Raw genomic sequence first — 6821 nt, forward strand, 5'->3', positions numbered from 1 at the left:
TTATACCAGTTGTTGAAAACTTCTGCGAAATCAACTACTCGTGCCACAAACTAGAGTGGTTCACGAACGGCTGGCATTGAATTTTACGGCAGTTTAAAACCGCCGCTAATAGCATAAAAACCACTGCTAATTTCTGTGTTCCTTGTTGTAAATATTATTTATAAAGACATAGAGACACGGTTGACCTACACTATTCATATTATACTGTACACGTATACAGTCACTATTAATCTCTACAGTTACTATTCACGAATATATTTTTTTGTCAAATTTATTTTTCTGTCGTTGAAGTTAATTCTCGATGCATGAAAAATAAAGTTAGCATTTCCACTGCACACAATTTAGATCGTATTTTTCCAGCACTATCATACTGGCTAACATGGCCATCCGATTTTTTCTTTTTTAGAGAATAAAACATAAATTAAAGAGAGAGGACAAAGATGATGATTTTGAACATACTATTTCAACCAACAAGCTCATATCCCTTCAATTTAATGTCATTTCCCTCCCCATCTCCATTATACTCCTCTTTAGTTTCTCTGATCAATCAAATTAATTAATTTAATTGAGATGTCAAATAAAACAGTGATAAGCAAATAAATAGATAGATCAAAAGGTCTTTTGTAGTAAGAATAAACGAGAGAGAATTTTTTTTTTATATACTAATTTTTTTTATATATATATAAAATCAATAATTGGTTTACAATTAGGGTTTAGTAGGTTAGAAAAAGAGTACCATTGAAATATTTCCTGGAGTATTTTTAAATATGTAAAATTTGAAAACAATAGTGTTATATTGTAATTTTTTTTTTCTTTTCAACTCCAGTTAATGATGTTGTTCATGAAAGTTCTATGCATGAAATACCTTGACTCCTCTTTCTCTGAATTGTCTTCTTATATGGTCGACATGTGATGCTCAAACAAATAACAAGACAACATGAAAACGACACTGAAATATAAACTCCAAATTTGACGTTCAAATTGGACATCTAGCAACTTGATTCTTTTTTTTTTCTTCTAACTTTTTAGCTAAAATTGTCAACCTCTTTTTTAAAAAAACAAAAATAATGAAATAAAGAGAGAAACGATAACAAAGATGGATGCATGTCTAAACGAAAATGTCTAACGAAGATTATAATGTTAACTTTTTTGTGCCATTAAAATTTACGTTTTAGGCGTCTATTTTAAGACAGAATTTTGTTTCTAGGGCCGTTTAGATAGGTTCATAAGTGATTTTTTTTAATTTTTAACTTATGAAAAGGTGTAGTATTAATGTCTGGTACAATTTTTAAAATAAAATTGTAATTTTCTAAAAAATTATTTTGGTACTTAAGGAGAAGTTAAAAAAAATAACTTCTCTCATAATAAAAAAATTTTTATTACTTTTCTCTTAAAATAAGTACTTTTAGAATTAAAAAACCAAATACAAAATAACTTATTTATAAACTACTTTTAATATAAGCATTTATTGTTTAAACTATTTCTTCAAAAGTAACTTAATTAAGTTATTTATCCAAACTGAGCCTTAATATCTAAACATGCAATAACAATAATAATAATAATAATAATAATAATAATAATAATAATAATAATAATAATAATAATAATAATTTCTTTTAGATAAATCAGTTGCCAATTAAACCAGAAATGATGGAGTCTATAATATTTATAGTGAATATATATATATACTGAAAAATCCAACTACTGGATAGAAATATAGAATACTAAAAATGAACCAAATACATAATGTCTAATGGCATTGGTCAAACACTTCTTCTAAGCCATCGGTGTCATCCTCAAATGGAGAACAACCAAACGTTTATGGTGAAAGATAGTTCTAAATTTTGAAAATAATAATAATTAGATTTCATTATTTTGGTCCAGCTCAAGCCATGCCTGGAATTTTCTGTCCATTTATACCCATTTTAAACAAAAAATAATCACGAGTTGTTAAACCAAAAGGTTTAAGGATAAGAAAATCACAAAAGAAAAGTAACATGTTAACTATACACAAATTAGTATAATGAGGACTTAAATATTTTTGAACAATTATAGCACAATAAGGACAACAACATGAAAAGAGTAGTGTTGGATATTATGAAAAGGATATTTAAGCCCTACACATTTTCTTCTTGTCTCAATTGTCAGAACGAACATCAAACCGTGACAATTTAAAAGACATTTTAACAAAAGAGAAAACAAAAAATAAAGGTAAAGTACTGCTCCAACATTTATGGTGAATTTTATTTTGGTTCCTAATATTTTAATCGTCCTATTTTTATTCTAAAACATTTAAAATGGCATTAATATTATTCCATAATTAAATTTCTCACTTACAATTAATGAAATTGATGTACTATTAATAATGTTTTAGTTAAAGTTGTATTTGTTCAACCTCCTTTTCTCACATTTATCCTCTCAACAAGTTTAAATCGCATTCTTTTATTCCCTTCTTTCTCTTCCTTTTATACTATTAATTCTCCAAGAGGAGTTTGAAGAGAAAGAAAAAGGGAATAGGAGAATGCATGGAATTTAGACTTATTGAGAAGGTAAAAATAAAAGAGGGAGGTTAAGAAAAAGTTGCTTTAATAAAAGGATTATTATAGTAAATCAATTTCGTTAATTGTTAGTGATGGATATGGAAGTAGAATAACATTGATGTCATTTTAAATATTTTAGAATAAAAATAGAACGATTAAAATGTTAGAAACTAAAATAAAATTCACTCCAAACTTTAAAGACCAAAATAATATTTTACCTAAAAAAATAAAAATTACTTTCTTTAAGTTCTACCTTCTCCCGATCTAATTAAAATACAAATTTACACAGTTTAGATTAGACAGTTCTTGTTTTGAAAATATAAATTAAACTGAATCATATACATAAAATTAATTTCAAAACAAAGTTAATAAATTAAAATTAATTAATATTAATCATATAATATTATTTTAATGGTTCAATTCGAAATTTTATATAAATAAAATTTATTTATAAGAAATTTCGTTATTAAATTAATTTTAAATTTATTGAATAATTAAAGTCTAAATTCAAAGAGTATTTTAGTATAGTGGGATTAGTGTATCACGAAAGAACTTATTAGTTAATAGAGAAATGAATGATATTGTCACACGTGATATCAATATTTGAATCCGAATTATAATATGTCAATCAAGAACTGCAGTCAACACATATAGCACCTAGAATATCACCCACTCATATCAGAAAATCACACCCTCATACACACATAACCTACATGAACCTCATAGGAATAAACAATAAATCACTGTACTCCTTCCGGAACCTACCCACTCACCCATTACAAACAAACAAAGGTTAATGGGGGTGGCATGGCGATCTATATAGCTACGAGAAGGGGCTCGCTCTCCCTGTGGCAAATGACCACAAAATAACTAAGGCACATTATTCCCACACATGAAGAAGATTATGTTCGCCGGAGGATTTCTTTGCAATTTAATTTGAAAAAGAAAATTCCTTTTCTGAAAGCTATGCTAACAGAGACCACCAATCGCAGTCAAGCCCACAAACTTTTAGGCGGTGTTTGTTTAGAGGTATTGAAATTGAGATTAAAGAACTGAGATTCAGTATTTATTTGGTAATTAGAGAGTAAAACTAAAATTTCAATTCCAAAACTCAATTTTAATTTTGTGATATAAAATTTCAATTTTTTTAATACTTTTAAAAAGTGTGAACACAAGAGATTAAAATCTTTCGATTATAAATATTAAAATTTTAATAATATTTTTTTCAAAACCAAACACATTTTATGATATCAAAACATAACTCAATTTTGTAATTTTATTTGTTTCGATTTCTATATTTATCTTTAAATCAATATACTAAGACATAACTCAATCTTATATATTTTATAACAAACATAACACAAAAACTTAATTTAATTTCTTTTTTTTAATATTGTCTCGCAATCTCAATTTCTCAGTTTCAGCCTCTTTTCTAAATGCAACTGTTAATGCTACGTACCAATCCCCTTAAAGCATGCAATATGAATTGAACTAGCTAGTAATAATACCATGTGTTCAATCTTAACGTGCGATACGTAGGGAAGAATTCGGTACTGTGTGCGGAGAATCCAATATGGTTTTTTGTGGCTTTGTAAGAAATACGCTCTTCATGGGAACCGTTGGGTATAGAAGAATGAATTGGAGGAAGATGATTTCTCTAGTTTTCTAGTATGGACACAATTTCGGGGTTCGGCAGAATTTTGTAAAACTCTAAAATGAAGAGGAAGCTAGGTGACAAGATTATTGATGAGTATTGAAATTGAGTTTCTTTGATGTTAAGGACTGAGAATGTGAAGAAAACTAAGAGGAGAGATCCTCTTGAAATTTCAGAGGATACTTAGCTTTCCATTATGAATAATGGAACTCCGAATAACTCAGTGTGTAAGGAAAAGAGAACAATATGGAAATACAAGATGCTACTCTTTAAAAGATGCATTTTCCATTTTGGTTCTTTTTCCTTGAACCTTGTGTTGTCATTCATTTGTTTCTTCTTGATGAACTTGTTGTATCTTTTTAGTAGAAAGACAAATTCTTCTTTTTTTCACTATCATCTTCATCATTGCTTTCTTTTGATGGTGAAGCCATCAGATAATGCTTTTCCTCTTTTTATCTTCACTTTGTGATATATTAAGAAGTGTTACCTCATCATATGTTAAGGTTATCTCTTAACTCATAGTATGTTAGTTTTTCAAAAAAATTTTCTTCTTGGATTACATTGACCTTTGATTTCTATGGCAGCGTGAGATTTCTCAAAATTTTGTGTACTGTATCTTTATTTTAGATTTTTTTTCCAAAAAGATTTTGAATTATTCAAATATATCTTCTATCATTTTTTCTACATTCATAGTAAAGAGTTCATATTCATAAGCAAGTATGAATTTTTTATCGTTTCACATTACTAATTCCTTCATACGATACTCTTATTTTATTCCATATTTGATTTGCAGTTTAACAATTGGATAAATTCAAGTAATCATTTTGAGTTACCAGTTTAACAATTGGATAAATTCAAGTAATCATTTTGAGTTACCACACAATGAAGGAAATTTATTGCTAGTGAACAAGCTTTCATGAATGTTATTTGTTAAGGATCCGACCCACGAATGTCAAACCCGGAATGGCCTCCGAGCTCGGTTACCCGGGTCCGACCCATTTCACTCTTTTAGAAGATCCGAAACCAGCCCTACTAGAGCTCCTAACCAACAATTAAATTTAAATACCTCCCTTATCTTATCCAGGTAAGATAAGATAAGATAATTACCAACACCTATATAAAGAGGAGCTCCAGTCTCTCTCAGGTACGTCATTTACTCTACACACTTTATACCTCTCAGATCCATTCTGACTTGAGTATTGGAGTATCTTTGCAGGTACCACCCCCCATTGCTCTAATCAAACGACCTGGCAGCCGTTCCGACCCGAAGGTCCCCAATCCATCTCACAACCCGCACCGGAGACATCCAGTACACTGGTGCCGTCCGTAGGGACCTACAACGTCGCGACGAAATGGCAGACATCTTCGAGGAGCAATCCCTGAGCCACCATAATAATTCCCAAGCGAGGAGCCCAACTCCCGAACAGCGAGAAGCTACATCCCACACCCATGGAAGGATACCAAGCCTGTTCACCAGCCTACCCCTCCACAAAATAAAGAAAACGGCCCCACAATCATTGGAACACGGGTTCTCGAAAACCTAGGAGAAAAGGCCGCCCAGATAATCCAAGACCTCTACCTCTGAGTACAAGAACTTGAAGGCCGAGTTACCGCCAAAGAAGGACACCACACGGAGAACGGAAGCCACGCCACCTCCAGATCAAGATCCCACAATGAGACCGGTCGTCACAGGTCGCCCGAATGGCATCACAGCAAAAGGCATGAGCGTAGCGTATCCCGTGACCCGGGACGCCGCCGCGATGCAGATGATGACCGGCGTCATCGAGAGGCCAAACACACGAGGAGCGAGCATGTGATAATGGGAGCAACCTCCTTGACGGAAAAAATCCTAAGAGCAAAACTCCCTAAGGGTTTCGACAAACCCACAGATATGAAGTATGACGGAACCAAGGATCCCCAGGAACACCTAACGGCCTTCGAGGCCAGGATGAACCTGGAAGGGAACGCCGATGCGGTCCGATGCAGGGGCTTCCCAGAAACCCTAGCTGGACTTGCGATCAAATAGTTTAACGCCCTCCCCAACGGGTCCATAACTAGCTTCCACGATATCTCGAAGAAATTTATGAACCAGTTCACCACCAGAATCACAAAAGTCAAACACCCATCAGTTTGTTGGGAGTCATCCAAAGACAGGATGAATCCACGAGGAAGTACCTCGACCGGTTCAACGACAAGTGCCTAACGGTCGACGGACTCACGGACTCAGTCGCAAGCCACTACATGACCAACGGGCTCATGAATGAAGACTTTTGGAAGCACCTCACCACCAGACCGGTATGGACCATGCACGAGATTCAGGACGTTGCGTAGGAATACATAAACGACGAGGAGGTAAGCCAAGTCGTAGCCGCCAATAAACGCCAGCACGTTAGCACGGCACCTCGATATAACCCCCTGGTGCATGAAATCACAATCACACTTTTGCAATTCCGCACAACTAACCAGCAAGTGCACTGGGTCGTCCAAGTAATACCTTACGTGAGTAAGGGTCGATCCCACAAAGATTGTCGGCTTGAAGCAAGCTATGGTTATCTTGTAACTCTTAGTCAGGATAGCAACAATAATTCTCAGTTTTAATTGGAATAAGTAAAAGAGCATGAATTAAA

This window comes from Arachis ipaensis, chromosome B3 (assembly GCF_059453495.1).
Source record: "Arachis ipaensis isolate K30076 ecotype BB chromosome B3, ASM5945349v1, whole genome shotgun sequence".
Classification (NCBI taxonomy): Eukaryota; Viridiplantae; Streptophyta; class Magnoliopsida; order Fabales; family Fabaceae; genus Arachis; species Arachis ipaensis.